The 15,963-nt window shown below is 39.4% G+C and overlaps 1 pseudogene; it reads left to right on the forward strand.

Moving 5' to 3' along the window:
* The first annotated feature begins 408 nt into the window (after positions 1-408).
* Positions 409-3,425, forward strand: LOC108493063 (annotated as a pseudogene).
* Positions 3,426-15,963: the final 12,538 nt, after the last annotated feature.

Genomic DNA, 15,963 nt, shown 5'->3' on the forward strand with positions numbered 1-15,963 from the left:
GTTTCCCAGGAAGAAGCTTTAAAGTGATTGGACAGGACTGTGATGCCTCCCCCATGTTTTCTTACCGTGCTTTTTTCAAATATAAAAATTTGTTCAGCACTTAATAAAGGATTTTCCATCTTCCATTATCCCAGAAGGGTCTCGTTTATATTCACTGCCACAGATGACGCCTAAATAGGGACAATTCAAAAGGGATATCGGAAACCAAGTGTTTAGAACCTCTTGGGATATCTGACCTGTGGTAGCCTCTGGCCCATGAAAAGGACAAAGGGAGCTCTGAAAGCATAAGGAACCATGGACTACAGCACCTCGAGTCCGAGATGATATAAAACTACAAAGTATAACAGAAGAAGACAAGCAGATTTGGCTGAAGAGATAAGTAATAGGAAATAAAGTGTCAGACCGGAGATGGGGGAGAATATATCCCATGAACAAGAGCGAACAGCCAAGAACTTACGTTATCTGTTAAACAGACAACAAAGAGATGTTTCAAAAGCAAGAATTATGGCAATTTCAGCTGGATTTATAAGTATGTGCCAAGTTTCCCAGGAACTGGGACTACACAAATAAACAAATGGCAGAAAATCGGATTAAGGCTTCTTGATGAAGTGGGACTTGGGGACTTGGAAGCCTTTAACCACCTAGCTGTTTGCAAAGAGATCATCACTGCTCTGAAAGCAATACAAGTGAGATTGGTATCTATGGTGATCATGAATTCTGCTCCCTCTGCTTGTCCTGAGGCTCCCCCAGTGTCGAAGGGTGAATGTCTCAGGGCGGGAGGCTGCCAGGGTGGGGGGAGGAAGGGAAGTGAGAGGGAGGCTGTCTGTCAGTGTCCTTTGCCGAGGGGTGGCAGCAGGGCTGCCGCTGTCTAGTGTACCCGCAGGTGAGCTGCTGTCCCATGCCTGTTATGTGTCTGTGGACAAGCCACTATTATGTGTTCGTCCCAGGACAGGAGACAGGCCACCGCCATCTGGTGCATGTCGTCATGGGAGGGACAGGGAGCCCAAATGTCGATCTCATAGTATAACAGCCTTGGAAGCTCGGTTTCCGCTGCCGCTGTCCTGTTCTATGCCCCAGTCTGAGAGTTATGAGGATTATGAGGAATTGGTAGGTGAGGATTACACCGAGGATAATGAGAAGAATTTGGATGTTTCTCCCTCTGCAGAGCAGCAGTGGTCACACAGTGTTATGGGGACAATTGGGTGGGCGAAATGCTGGGAGGAGCCATTGAGTGCAGGCGATTGGAAGGTGGTTAACAACTGCCCAGTAATCTATCGCCCCTGGCAGTCCCCTCAATATCAGATTTTGCCGTATGAAGTAATTAAAGATATTCAGCAAATAGGTAAGGAAACTGGAATTTCATCTCCCCATGTTCTTACGTTCATGGAGAATTTGAGTATTTGTTATACTTTTACACCTCATGATTGGCGTGCTCTTTTTAAGATGGTTTTATTGACAACTCAGTTTAGTGTGGCTTACAGATTTTAAAGAAAATTGCAAGGCTTACGTTGTTGAAAACTCACAAACAGGAGTGACTTATGCACAGTTAGCAGGGGAGGAAGCTTATGCAATCCCGAGGACCCAAGTAAATTACTCGGGAGACTTATGAGCTTATTGTGAAGCTTGTAGCGCGAGTGCTTAGAATACTTACTAGTGTCCCAGGACTGCATCTGCTGCCCCAGCAGCATGCGTGTCCCATCTCTGGCTCTGCTCCACCATATAGGAAGAAATGGAGTCAGTGGCAGAGCCAAGCCCTGCACCACCCTGGCACAGCACTCCCGTGAAGCCCTGTGCCACCACAGGCACAGCAGAAAGCATAAGGAACAAGAGCTGCCTCTCTCCTGTCTCCAGCTGCCACAGCTCCTGCAGCTTGGAGCAGGAGTGCAGCGCTACCAGCTTTAACAGTGACCTGGGTTCCCTGCCCAGCATCCAGCAGGACTCAATGCCCCCAGCCTGGACAGCAATAGCAGCTGGAAAGCTGATGGCCCAGAGGAAGATCCTCCCCATCTTTGCCAAGAAAGGGACTTCCCCGCAAGGCTGAGCCCTGCTTCAACCCTTCCCACAACTCCATGAAAGGCCCAAGGGTCTTTGCTGGTAACAAGTGACTTACTACCACATGAATCAACCCAGCAAGTGACCCCAGCCAGGAGCGATGCTGACAGCAAGGCCCGGCTGGACCAACTGCACAGTTTCAGGATGAGTGGAGTCCAGCACCTCTTCTTCCAAGGCATGGTACCCAACAGGGAAACACAGCAGAAACCTGGGCTCGTCCCCAGAGGGAAGCTGAGCATGGTGCACACCACCATGGAGGAGCACCTTGCATCTCCTGAATGAGTTAGTCTCCTGTCAGCACTGTCCCCCCAAAGATATCATCTCCCACCTGGTCAGACAGGTCCTGTTGAATGCCTATGAAGAGGAGATCTGGAAGGACACATGCTGCTGATGAAGATCCAAATGCTCCATCCAACCAGTGCTGCCACAGTGGGATGGGACTGGACGCTGACAAAATTCATCATGGAAGACCAGGAGAAGCCCCCCAGCTGGCTCTTCTTCCTGCAGTACATGGTACAGACCCTGGAGGATGACTCGCAGAAGAATCTGAGGTTGCACCTGCTGCAGAAGTCGATTGCCAAGAAAGTGCTTTCATGTGACATGTGCTTCAACAATGTCAAGGAAGTGGTCAAATGGTTGGTCTTAGCTAGTATGGGAGTCAGGTTCTGCCAGTCCCAGGAGCAGCCACAAGAAACTCCCTCCTCCTCAGCAGAAACCAGGGCTTAGCACAGCTCATCTACACCAAGTCTGGCCAGCATACAGGCTCCAGCAGCTTTCTTTGCCCAAAAGGTTGTGCTCCTGCTCCAGTGGATGTTGTCTATCACAGTGGAAGTGGACAGATCTCCCACCTGGAGCTCCCGTAAGATTGCAGATGAGATATTTATACTGAATATCCCCCTGAGGAGCCAAAGGGAAGCTTTATTAAACACCATAGAGAGCCAGCTCCTGTGCTGCAGGTCACTAGAGCTGTTGTTCCAGCACAGTTGTGATGTGCCCTCAACCTTATCCACATCTCTGAAGAATACTCTGTATTTCCTGAGTCACTGTTCTGTGCTACTGCATTTTGAGGATGAAACAGCGACATGGCAAGGGTGGGATGAGATGCTGCAGTACTTGAATTTGCTGCTGATGAGTTACCACAGTGTAATACAGGAGCGCCTGTTGAGGTCCCTCAGTGACCAGATGGACTTGATGGTTCAGAAAGCCAAGCCCAGGCTCCAGGAGAGTGACATCACCACCAACCTGGATGTTCAGGTGAAGATGGAGGACTTCATCAGCCAAATGCAGGAGGTCTTGAGTAGCCTTTTCCTCCACAAATCCAGGAGAAATTGTTCCTGCTGCAAGAGTTGTTCTCTATTGTCACTACTGCCTGATGGACACAACCACTGTAGCAAGGGGGTATGCGTGTGTGTCCACAGGTACCTGGCTGCGGTGGGTTCCCTCTCGGTGTGTTAGGCGCTACATTGCCTTATCATCAGGCCACACAGACATATCAATTGATACACCAGAGATCACCTCTTCGTCAAGTCAGATGAGATATTTATTAGACACACCAATTGACATAATGAAGACCAAAGAGATAGGACACTAAGCATTGCTGTTAAACCTTTTTTTTATTGTTAAAATGCACAAGGATGTGGGTTTTGAGATTGTGTGTGTGATGGTTTGAATGGGCAGCTGCCAGATGTGTGTGGATGTGTGTCTGTATGTTTGAGTTAGTAAGAATGTGAATTTTTTAACTTATTTTCTTAAAGGCTTAATGTGCTCAATTTTAGTGATATACATAACCCTCAAATTTAAGGTAAATTTACAAACCCTGATTTCCTTAGATCTAATATTATAAATCTTGTTTTCCTCAAATTTGACATTATAATCCTTGGTTTTTTTATAAGTATAGGTAGTTTTAATAAAGATTTTAAAGGCAAGTTCTCAGTTTAATAAGTGCTCATAATAAGGCTATTTTAAAGTTTAAATGCTAAGTTGTATTGGTTTGTATGGTTTCAGTTTTGTCTTAATTAATAAAAATGGGGGATGTGTGGGGTTATGAGCGAGTTAATACAGGATGCTTGTTGCATAATGGTAGCGGTGTATTCTGGGAGTTGAAGTTCTGATGGAAGCTCACAGAAGGATGACCAGTAATAAGTTTCCCAAGAAAAAGCTTTAAAGTGGCAATGGCCCCCGCATGTTTTGTTACTGTGCCTTTTTCAAATATAAAAACATGTTCAGCCCTTAATAAAGGATTCTCCATTTTCCATCATCCCAGGAGGGTCTTGTTTATATTCACTGCCACATTTACAAAAGTTTCTCCTGACAGTTTTAACTCTCTCTGTTTGTGCACCTTCTACACACCAACACCTCTGCTTCTGTCAGCTCCGGTAGAACCTGGTGGCAAGAACTGCTAGTAAAATCTGCATATTGCCTCACCTTTTTAGCAAGAGAGCTTAGCCATGAACCAAAGGAAATTCTGTTGTCAGATTCTTCATTCAGTTGTCATGGGCTTACTCAGATTCTCTTTTGCTGCCACAGATCATAAAGTAAAATCCATGACACACTGACAAAGCACCAGAATTGGATGCTATGTTTTTCATCAGGATATAATTTTGCTTTAGTCTAACTAGTTGTTAATTAGTCATGTAACAATTTAGAATTACTAAATGCTACTGATGAGATGAAACAAGAGAGTAAAGTTTGTATGGACTCAAACTTTCCTTATAGAAATAACACTTTTATTTGAAAGTCCACAGCATTAACACACGCTTAGCTTATCTTTCATTTTCTTATTGATACACAAATCACTTCTTTATTCATCTTTATTCATCATTTTACTTCATGCAACATTGCTAGAATAAAAGAATTCAATGCTTCAGACAACCAAACAAAAATCTGCACCAACTTCCAAACACTGCTGTACTAAGGAGGGTTCGGACCATACTGAAATCTTGAAACCATGACACCATTGCAAGCTCAACAAAACTGAAATTTATTACCAAGAGGTGGCCAACAAAACGAACAAACTCAAAAGGGAGGAAGGGGGAGAGAAATAAGCCCCCAGCACAACCTACCCAGTTACCCAGCTGTTGCCCATAAAATTATCTTACCGACCTAGCATACCTATAATTACCAATAGCAGAAGCTGCATCCTTGGAAAGTCAGTAAGTTCACAAATTGGCAGGTGTCCCCGCCACAAGGCAACATTGTCCTTGATGTGAAGCTAGCTCTCCTCCAAGAAAGTGTTATCTTTTTATACAATTAACTGAGTGACCTCAACCTAGGTCGGTGTGGTCATCACCGCCCAGCCCGAGGCCCTCCGTCCCACCCCCTTGGTTATGTAAGTGCATCTCTTCTGCACACGTGTGGCTTTCCCTGTGCCTGTGTACTGCACTCAGGAGGGTCTTTTTTAATTGAGTCAGGGGGCGTTACTTCATCATCTCCTCTTCAGTCTCTCCTTCAAATGTTCTTGGAGAATGATTAGCCAATCACAGAACATCAATTAAATATAGTTTATACAAAAACTCCCTTCAAGGACAAAGTTTCTGTTTTATCAGTGCTTGTTTTCTCATAACTTGGCCGGGTAAGAATAAAACTTTTACAGGTGGCTGGGCTGAACACAGACCAAAAGTATCAGCGTAATTAAACCCTGATACATCTGCACATAACTGCATAGTCTAGACTGAAAACTTAACAACATTTCTATAAAACTATTCCCAGTAGATGGTCATCCATACAAACGTGAATATGACACTGAGAGGTGTCCATTTGCAATGAATTAAGGAGCAATATGTTTAGCTATCTTTGTCATAAAGTTTCAGTGGGCCACAAGATATTTGTCCTTAAACATGTTCTTAGCTACTAAGCAGACTAATTGGAGAACTGTGCTAAACACTAAGTCAGAATTTATTAGCTTTAATGAGGAGTAAAACAATGCAAACTTTAAGTGCTGAAAGCAGAGTGAAATTTTCAATAGGACTCTTTGTTCCTTAGTAGCCTGAATATTAAATTTAAAATTACCTGGGCTGTTAAATGCTACTATTTTGTATTAGAGTTCAGTTCCTGAGTAAATTTTGAAAAAGGGATTTAGGTCCCATTTTTTTCCATAATTGTAGTGTTAATGAAGTTAATCAGAGAATATAACAAAAGTGAAGAAGGAAGAGAAACAAAGGAATTTAAATTCCAAAAACAAAGAAAAACTTTTCAGAAATCCCACAGTGTTAGTTCATGTTCAAATTTACTCACAAAGATGCTTTCCTGTATTACTAAGGCACTCTGCAAAATTGCAGATAAGTAATCATTAATTCAATGCATATGTTGTATAAGAATAAGGCAATCAGGTTTGATCTACTTGGCATGGATTTTCCAGTTCTTTTACCTGGAACCTGCCCTGGAAATTGCAAATACACTTCATAAAAGTTTATCACATCATCATTTATGTCACTTTTCCTTGAAATATTTACAGATACAACAAGTTAGCAGTGCTTTTTTCAGTTTCTGTTTACCTTTCTCTGAAGTAACAGTGACAGCCAATTGTGCCTGGGAAGAGTTCAGGTCTGATTCCTAACTAAGTTTTGAAGCAAAGGTATTGCTATACAAGAATGTAACTTGAGTATTACCTCTACCATACTCAGATTTTTTGCTTGTGTTTTCCTGAGTGATAAAAGCCATCTTATTTGAAATGTATCATGTGTCACAGATATATAAAGTATCAAGCACCATGTGTTAAATCTAAAGAAAAATAAAGGTTTGAGAAATATACAAGATGTACATTAAAAGTGTGACCTGGTAAGAGAAAGTAGCAGATAAAGGTAAAATAGTAAAATATCTTTTAGTTTACCAGAAAAGCAACAGTGACAGATTTGCTCGAATTAACAAAACACATTGTCCAACAAAGCTTCTTTTTTCTTTCAAATTATCACTATAAAGGAACTAGATAGGTTTTCAGGCCTCTTCTGTTTCTTTTTTCCTTAAAGGAAAGTACATTTTTTCTTTCTCTAGTGAGGACAGTTTAAGACAATGTTTCAAAAGACTCATGCTGTTGCTAGTATCAGCATTTGAAAAAATGGTAAGTGTAATAATCATCATTAATTAAAAAAAAAATAAAAATTGGTGGTCTAATGAAAGAATCCAGAGTCTGAATAAAGGACTGAATGAGGTGAAAGAGAAAGCAAAAAATCTAAACACTAAAACATGTTTATATTTTTAATATAAATACCTATGATAATTTTTAGGGAAATACTGATTATCAGTAAAACTTGATATGGACTACTAGCCATTTATACTTTGAGATCTTTAACACAAAAGTTACTTCTGTGGTATATCATTAAAAATTACAGGACCAGCTAGAAAAAGGGCATGGTGCTCTTTTCATACACTAGAGGAAATTTTAAGCACATGGGAAAACTATGTATGATGGTTAGAGGGAATATTATTACACTTTGTTTTGCAGTTTTCTATTTATGTTTTCTTGGGCATGTTTGTAGGCAGGAACTCAAAAAAGCCTAAACCTTTCTTTCTTCATCTTACTCAGTCAACCATGTGGCATGTACTGCTCTGAGAATATTTGCACTAAACAACTGTAAGTACAAAGTATGGAGTGATGGATAGCACTATCTTCTTGTGGAAAATTGTTTTTTTTAAAAATCAGGAAATTCTAAACACACTTCCCTCATGCTATCAAATCACAGAACAACTAGATTAATTTGGAGTTGCAGCAATATCAGAGCAGATACTAATTTTGCATTGAAAATAAATAAATAAATCCTACAAAGGTTTGACACTTTTCCACCTCCTGAAATAATGTATTATTAAAAACAAATTATAGTGTGTCAAAATACATCGTACTATGAAGTGATGTGAATGTAAAGCAGATATAAATCCTAGACTTTGGGAAATAACCTTAGGATGTACTCTGTAGCTTCATGTCATGAAATGAAGTCACAAAACTATTTTAGAGTGTATTACGGAAGTAGCTTTATTTTCCTCCAGGATAATTTAAATTCTTAGTTGAGACAACTAAGGAAAGAATTCAGGAAAGAATTCTGATCCAGATCCTATTGAATCATCATATCAGGACCTTTAGTATAAGAGGATGATGAACAGAAAAGATATTATAAATATAGAAGTGATATCTTTAGTAGCCAACTCAGATAGATGCTTTACAAAAACAAACATCAGAATATAGTCCTTGTACATACATTCTTAAAAATTATTTTACAATCCAAGACCGATGCAGAATAAGACCAGAACAGAGGAGCAAAGAGACTTGCCTAAAGTTGTACAACAGCTAAGGGTTAGTAGAAGAAATAAGACCATTCCATCTGCAACATGATCCAACCTTGCATGTATTCTTCGTAGTGACACTTCAAATATCACCTAGTCCACTTAGTGAGTCTGACAATAGCAAAGAATATAGATGAGCAGTACTTTAATATTGCAAAGTAAAATATACCCTGCACAGAGATCCAATAGCTGCAGGAAAGTTTTGTCTACACAAAGCTGTTCCAAAGAAAGCAATGGCACTCCACACTCACATCACATGTTCCATAACTCAATGTATAAGATGTAGTATTTGCCAAATTCATGTCATCTCAGATAACTTCGTGCTTTTTTAACATTTCTACAGGCAGTAGAATCACAAGAGAAGGAAGGAAAATTATGATCTCAATATAAGAACAGAGAGAGAGTACACAGGTTTCTCCTTAGCTATAATAGAGATTTCTCATAGATCTGACCAAGGAGAATTTGTCACAATAGCAGATTTCTGCTTGACAGAAAAACATCTTTCCATTGAAATTACTCTTCAGTCAGCATTTAATGTTTCCTCCACAACCTGGTAGTCATTTCAGTTTGACAACTATACAAGGCATTTTTCATATCAGAAATATTTTTGTTTTCCCTTCCAAAGTTGGAGTTTTTTGGTGTTCGATTTTTGGTCTTTTTTTCTTTACCTAGACTTAGAATTTTGAACTTCTCAGGTTCTGTCTAACTTGGCAACAAATCCACCACCACTGGCTACATCTTATTAATTTTAGTGGTGTTGATTTTAAATAAGTTGTGAATATGACAGAAAAATAGTTAGTCTGTAAAGGGAAATCTTCTGGCACATTCTGCATTGCAGCTGCTTCCTGACCTACCAACTGGAAATTTGCCTAGTGTTTGCCTATAGTACAATAGTGTCAGAAAACCTTTACAGCCCTGAACAAAGTTTCCTCACTTGAACACCATTCTGAGGGATAACTCCAGACGGATTAATTAACCAGCACTGACATTGCAATATGAACATCACTGATATCCCTCTATTTTCTTTAATAATTACTTGGGTCTTCAATCATTTGCAAGGATGATAATTCAACGGAGCCTTGGCCAAGTATGTCCCTAACCTACGATACATATGGCAGACATTAAAGTTTAAGTCTCCCTTAATGACACAGATTTCAGACTAATGATTTTGTCTAATCCAAAATTATACTAAAACTGTTAGCTCTTTGGAGAAGAAATTGTCTTTTCAATCATATGGGAACATTTTGGCTAGAATATCTGTCCCCTGCTCGGACAAAAGGGCCATGTAAACTAGTATTGTGCCACTGGTAGTGAACAGTACAGGATCCTTAGGGGACAGCTGAAGATAAGTCAGATGAAGCACACAGTCATACTTCTCCAAATACTATCTTGTGTTTAGGCCCTTGATATGGTTTGAAGCTGGCTCCCTGCCAAGTCTCCAAACCTTACCACCAGAAGTTCCCCCCCCCCCAACCTCAGGGAGAAGAGGGAGAAAAAAAACTAAGAAAAAACCGAAACGAGAGAGAGACAACCAAAGTGAGATATATAAATATATTTACACTTATATACAATTTCACAAGGGAAAGGGAAGGGGGAAGGGAAAGGGAACAAAACTAAAATAAAATATATAGATATCCCAAGACCCAATATCTAACAACTAAAAAGTTAGCAAAGAAAAATAGCTCACTACTCCCCTGGGACAACTGAGAGTCGCTCCGGAACGATCGCCGGCAACCTCTGTCTCCCAAGGTCGGCAAGGCCCAACCAGGCCTCGCTCCCCAACACGGCAGACTCAACAGCAGGGAACCTGCACCTCCAAGCCGCCGGAAGGAAAGAGAGCGAAGGCCTCTCCTCCTCTCTTCTTATAATCTGGCTTACGTAAAAATCGTAGGGAATACTGGGTAAATCTGGACCCTTCCTTGGTTACAAACTGGTCACCAAGGAAGGCCTAGCCCAAACCACCACAGCCCTTTAACAGAGTCGTTTTTCATTTTTCTATAGGGAGAGTGTCAACAAAGAACGTCTCTTTCAAATTCTCAGGACACATGTAATTAATACTCAGAAAATGTGATTCCAAATAGTGGAGCAACAAATTACTGTGAGCTAACAAAGCTGTATCTCCTTTTTAAGCATTTACTTACTATCAGTCTAGTGAGATGGAGTCATGGGCTTATCCAACTCTATGTTAAGGTATAGCTTATATTGCACATGATATATTTTAAATATCATTACTAGCTAGTTGATAAATTTATAAAAACTATTTTACAGGCCTCTTGAATCATGACATACATATGTTCTGGTTTTGGCCAATGATAGGTTTAATTTTTTGCAGTAGCTGTGAGTGGGTGCAGCCTGGAGCCCTGTGGACATGGCCAAGTCCCCTGTTACTCTGTTTTTCTTATCTCATTGGTGTTTCCAGATCTTCACCTTTTGTGCCTCCAATTCTCTTCTCCAGTGACCTGCGAGTGGATGAGGGCAGGAAGATGAAGGAAGTGAGTGGCATGTGGTTTTGGAATCTTGGAGAGGGGAGGCACTAAACTGGGGAGTGCCATTCCTAAATCAGGACAGCTTTAATTGTCATTCTTTGTGGCGCATGAAGGGTTGAGATAAAAACGGATCTGCCCAGGGCAGGTTAGAAACAAATTTTATCTAAGCATTTCTGTATTAGTTATATGGTTACAATGTTTCCTAGTCTGTTCCTGTGGATGTAGTACCTGTATATGTTTCCCTATGTGCTCCTCACCATGTTCTTTTTCAGAGGAAGGCTGATCAGGATTGCTTTGTTGCTATACTGTATGATATAAGTTTATGACATGATAACATCAAGGGCAATGAGAGTCATTTGGGATGTGTATTCAGTGTTGCTCTCCTGCCTTGGCCTTGGGTGCTACCTCAGGGAATTCGTTAATACTCCTACTCAGCCTGTGGAGGGAACAGAGGAGGATGCTTTTCCCAAGCCTTTCACCCCCTTTTTCTCCTTCAGGCCTGTTGCAACAGCTTTTGAGAATTTTGAATTCTCTTTGGATGTTACAGAAAGCATGATCTTATTGTTAAGTCTGCCAGGTCTTCTCTGTGTGCTGCACACCGTGCTTAGAGTCAAGAAAGAGATTTCTAGGAAGGTCATTCAGACATCTACTCCAGGGGTAAATAAGTAGTCATGAGTGGCATGGAATGTGGGAGAAAATGAGCACATTTTGGAGGAAATTCTCAGGTTTAACGGTTTGGAAGTTCACATCGAATACCTACAGGATCCTGATAAAGTGACAGAATATTCACAAGAAGAAACGCTTTTGAAACTCCAGAGAGAAGTAACTTACTGTACTGTGCTGGACCCTGACTATTATTTCTCAGACACTGCTTGCCACCAGACAGTACCCTCAGGGGGAGGAGAAGGAAAGCAGATCAACAGGCATCATGGTTACTCAATCTGCGGCTGAACCAGAGGAACAATGCGTGCCAGTAGCAGTCTTCCCTCTACAGAAGAAAAAATCCAAGACCTAATCAGTTCACATAGTGAAGGATGAAGAGCAATCAGGGCCTTCAGAACAGGAGGAGGAGGCAGGACCAGAGATACTCACCTGATCCCTATCCCTGATTGAGCTGTGAGATATGTGAAAAGATTTCAGCTGCCAGTTGAATGAGTCTCTGGTGATCTGGCAGATCCAATGCTGGGATATCATATCCCATGATGTGAAACAAGATGGTAGTGAAGCCAAGCAACAGGGATCCCTGTCCCAGGATGTGGGCATTGACAAGGGAAATGGAGAGAGGACAGAAAATCACAATTTCTGGAGGTGATTCCTATCAAGTGTGAGAGAAAAGTATTCACTCAAGGGTGATCTAATAGTGTGTCCAAGCAGGTGGAATATCACGAAGAAAGGTACCACTGACTGAGAGAATTAGCTGTTCTGGGGGTAATCTATAGGGATTCAAATAATGAGCAGTCCCCTGTAGGTCTGGATGTAAAATAAAGATCTCTGTCTGAGTTACTGTCTCATGTGAATGAAATTGACAGCATAATTCTAGAATGTATTTTAGCCTCTATTTGATCAATTTTAAAAAAATAAAAAAGAAAACTAAATTTAATCTAGTTACATGGGGGGCTGTCAAGCAATCTACTGCCATGCAAGACCTTTGGAAACAATGCTGTTACAGGTTTTTTTAAGTCCTCAACACATTGCATTTTTAGACCGCCAATAAAAAGAACAGAAAAGCCTCTTTTAGTCCTTCAGAAATTCTCAGTAAGCACTGCAAAAGGCTGGTAATAAAACTAGTCATTTTCTTGTGCTGTCTTGTAATTAAATAAAATATGCTTAAAGTAGTTGCTTACTGAGAGATGGAAGTCACAATTGCTAATGATCACAGAGGAAGAAAAGACTTGCCACCAAAGAGCCGTATAGTAACTTCTAAAAATTATAGATGAAGATGTGATCACATAATCTGCTTTTAGAAGGGGCTGATATTTGTTGCCTTCTTCAAAAGTGTTAAGAGTTTGTCATTAGCTCTTGGGTCATAGATTACACTTGGAGTGCCTAAGCTTAAAGAGACACTTTATTGAACATCGTCTAGCAAGCTTCATTCTTATGACAGTGTTCCTCTTGGTTGCTTTTTGTCTGGGCTGCAGAGCAATTTGTTTGGAGGGTGACACTGATTAAGCGCAAGAGAACTGTGTTTTATTGAGGCTGCTAGGCCTCCGTCAATAAATCAATGAGGCTTTTTCCCTTTTTTTTTCTATGCATTTTTTTTCCTGGTATTCTTAGCTCTCCTGTTAGCATCCTGCCATTACTGGAGATTAAAAACATCTTTATAGCTGTCTTGTGGTTGAACATTTGCTAATTTGCCAATCACATAAAATGTTTAGTGGATGGATTATATGTCCCTGGATTCTCCAGGTGTAAAGAGTGTACAATACATAACACATGTTTTCAAAAAAGTTGCTCTTTTCTGTATAGACTAAAGCATTAATATCAACAGTTATAAGGTGATAGATAAGACCACACAAAGGAAGAAAAAAGTTCCTGATAGTTTCATGGTAAAACCCAGCACCTGAGGAGACATTCTCAGAAACTGATAAAAGGATTAAAACAAAGGAAGGAGTGATATGGAGAAAATATAGCCTTTTTTCCAGACAGTCTAGCTGCCAGGAACGCAGGAAGTGGACCCTTGGGCCTGTTTCATCTGTCTATCATCCCAAAAATTAGTTTATTGACTATAGCCACTCAAACTTCCTAAAGAAAAAAGTATAAAAAAAGACTGGACATAAGCAAAAAGTTGGGGAGAAGTTCCATCAATGCTGTGTAGGTAACCAATGGGCTACTTTTTCTCCCTCCACCTTCTTGGGATGCTGCGGGGTGAGAGATTGCTTTATACATGCACACTAATTCTGCTTTTGATTCATAGTACTTTAAAATTTTTACTTATTACTTCATTGCAAGCTGCTTTTGCTTTAGCATGTCTGCCTATGCTTTGCATTATTATTATTACTACATAGTTTAAGTGTGCTTTTTTTGCAGTTAGACCCTATTACAGACACATTGAATCCCATAAATTGTAACAAATTTGTATTAATAAATGTGTTATTTCGTAAACTGTTAGAATGAGTCCATTTTTAGGTGCTGACAGCTTGTTGATGGTGAAATAACTCACAGGAGAAACCTGCTGAGGGGTTTTTCTACTGGTATTAAGTGCAGTCCGTACATAAAAGGTAACAAATGTCCTGTCCATCTTAGCAAATTTGTTAAGTGAAGGGTCTCATTAGGTGAGACGCTAACAGACTGTTTTGGACATTAAAAAGCTTTGATGTCCTGGAGGGCACACTGATAGGCAAAAAAATATATTAATACAGGTTGGACAGAAAGTTCTTTTCTCCTCCTTTTCATATGACAACGGCGTGCATATAAATAGCACAGCATTGTATTATTGTGCTAAATAGGGATGATTTTGAGTGTGAACCTTGGTTTTGATGAAATTACGTGGAGGAAAGATTTCTGTTATTCTTTTCTAAAACATTTTAAAAACAGCAGTCTATATTTCTGGTCACAAAGCTTTGTAGGTTTCCAAGTTAACTGTAAATAGAAATCAACTTACAAAGAGCCTAGTTTTGTTTCTAATTAAGACACTTTACACAGTTATATTTTATATAATTGCTTCATATCAAACATCCTATCAAAAATTTTCCACACAACCTCACATTTTTATTGTTAATTTCAATCTTTTTTTTTCAGATTTTTTTTAGGAAGAGAGCAAATTTGTTATTTTAAATTGCTTACTTTTATTTAAATTGATTTTCAGAACTAATTATGGAATCTAGTTATAGAAAAGCAATTAAAAGCTTTTTCTTATCTATGATATATACATAGCAGACAATGTTATCCACATGTTATCCAAGGCCAGATTGGATAAAGGCTTGAGCAACTTGGTCTAGTGGGAAGTGTCCCTGTCTGTAGCAGAGTAGGTTGGGACTAGATGATCTTTAAGGTCCCTTCCAACCCCTTAACATGCTATGATTCATTCATTCTATGTGCTTAATTACGTGTCATTAATTCGTTGTTCTGTGATCTAACCATATATATTTATTAAATTAAAATTTTTAAATTTGATACGTTCCAATTAAATGTAGCAGAAATAAATCATTAGCTGTATTTTTTTCCTAAGATCTACTAGGAAAACGTTATCTAGCAATCAGAAAAGAAACCTTTTTGATACAATCTAAGAAACCTTAAAATTAAAAATGCATCCAAGAAAAAAATTACAATGTAAGGAAAAAAATGTATTGTCAAGTTGAAGTTATAAAGTCAATAATAGAGATAAAAGAGCAGTGTCAGATAATTTTAGGGGGTGCTACAAAATTCATAAAACAACATTGTATTCATGTTTTCTTTTTAAAATATGAATGCACTGACATAAAACCATGATGACTCCAATAGTTCAGATGAGTCATCTAAAGGTATATCTTGTTCTAGGGGAACTTAGGCAAGCAAAATACTTTCACATGCAGGTGGTATAAAAGCCATCTTTCTTGGCATCCCTTATGTTCCAGTTAAGAGAGAAAAATTGAAGTGAACACAAAAATGCACTGTCGCATATAAAAACTGTTCCATACTCATAAAATTTTCAAATATATTTATACATACATAAAATTTCCCCTCAGTGAAAACACTGAGAATCTAAAATAGCAGGACTTTTGTTACACAGAAAAGAGCTCAGAGAGTGCTTGTGGATAAAGAGGATTGCAACTCCTTCCAATATGAAAGATGCCCTAAGAGACAAAACACACATTTTAGAAAAACAACAGAAAAGACAACAAAAAAAAAGGGATTTTACCATCAACTTTTTTAAAATTTCCACTGAAATTTCAGACAGTAACCAGACCTTTTAAGTTACATAGATTGCAGAAAAGCACCTTCAGAATATAACTTCTGTATGACCTGATACATTTGGCATACCTGGAAGACCTGCAAGCTTGACCATGTTTCAAACAGGTATTATACTGAATAATCGTAAGTAGATGGTTGTGTTGTTTTGGTTTGGGTAGGTTTTTTAATTTTTTTTTTCTTTTTACAAAGTTAAATTATTCCTTTATGTTCCTTTATAAATGATAGCACACAGGGTGTACATCAGGCTGGTGACCATCACCAG

This window comes from Lepidothrix coronata, unplaced genomic scaffold (genome assembly GCF_001604755.1).
Source record: "Lepidothrix coronata isolate B3197 unplaced genomic scaffold, Lepidothrix_coronata-1.0 Scaffold14, whole genome shotgun sequence".
Classification (NCBI taxonomy): Eukaryota; Metazoa; Chordata; class Aves; order Passeriformes; family Pipridae; genus Lepidothrix; species Lepidothrix coronata.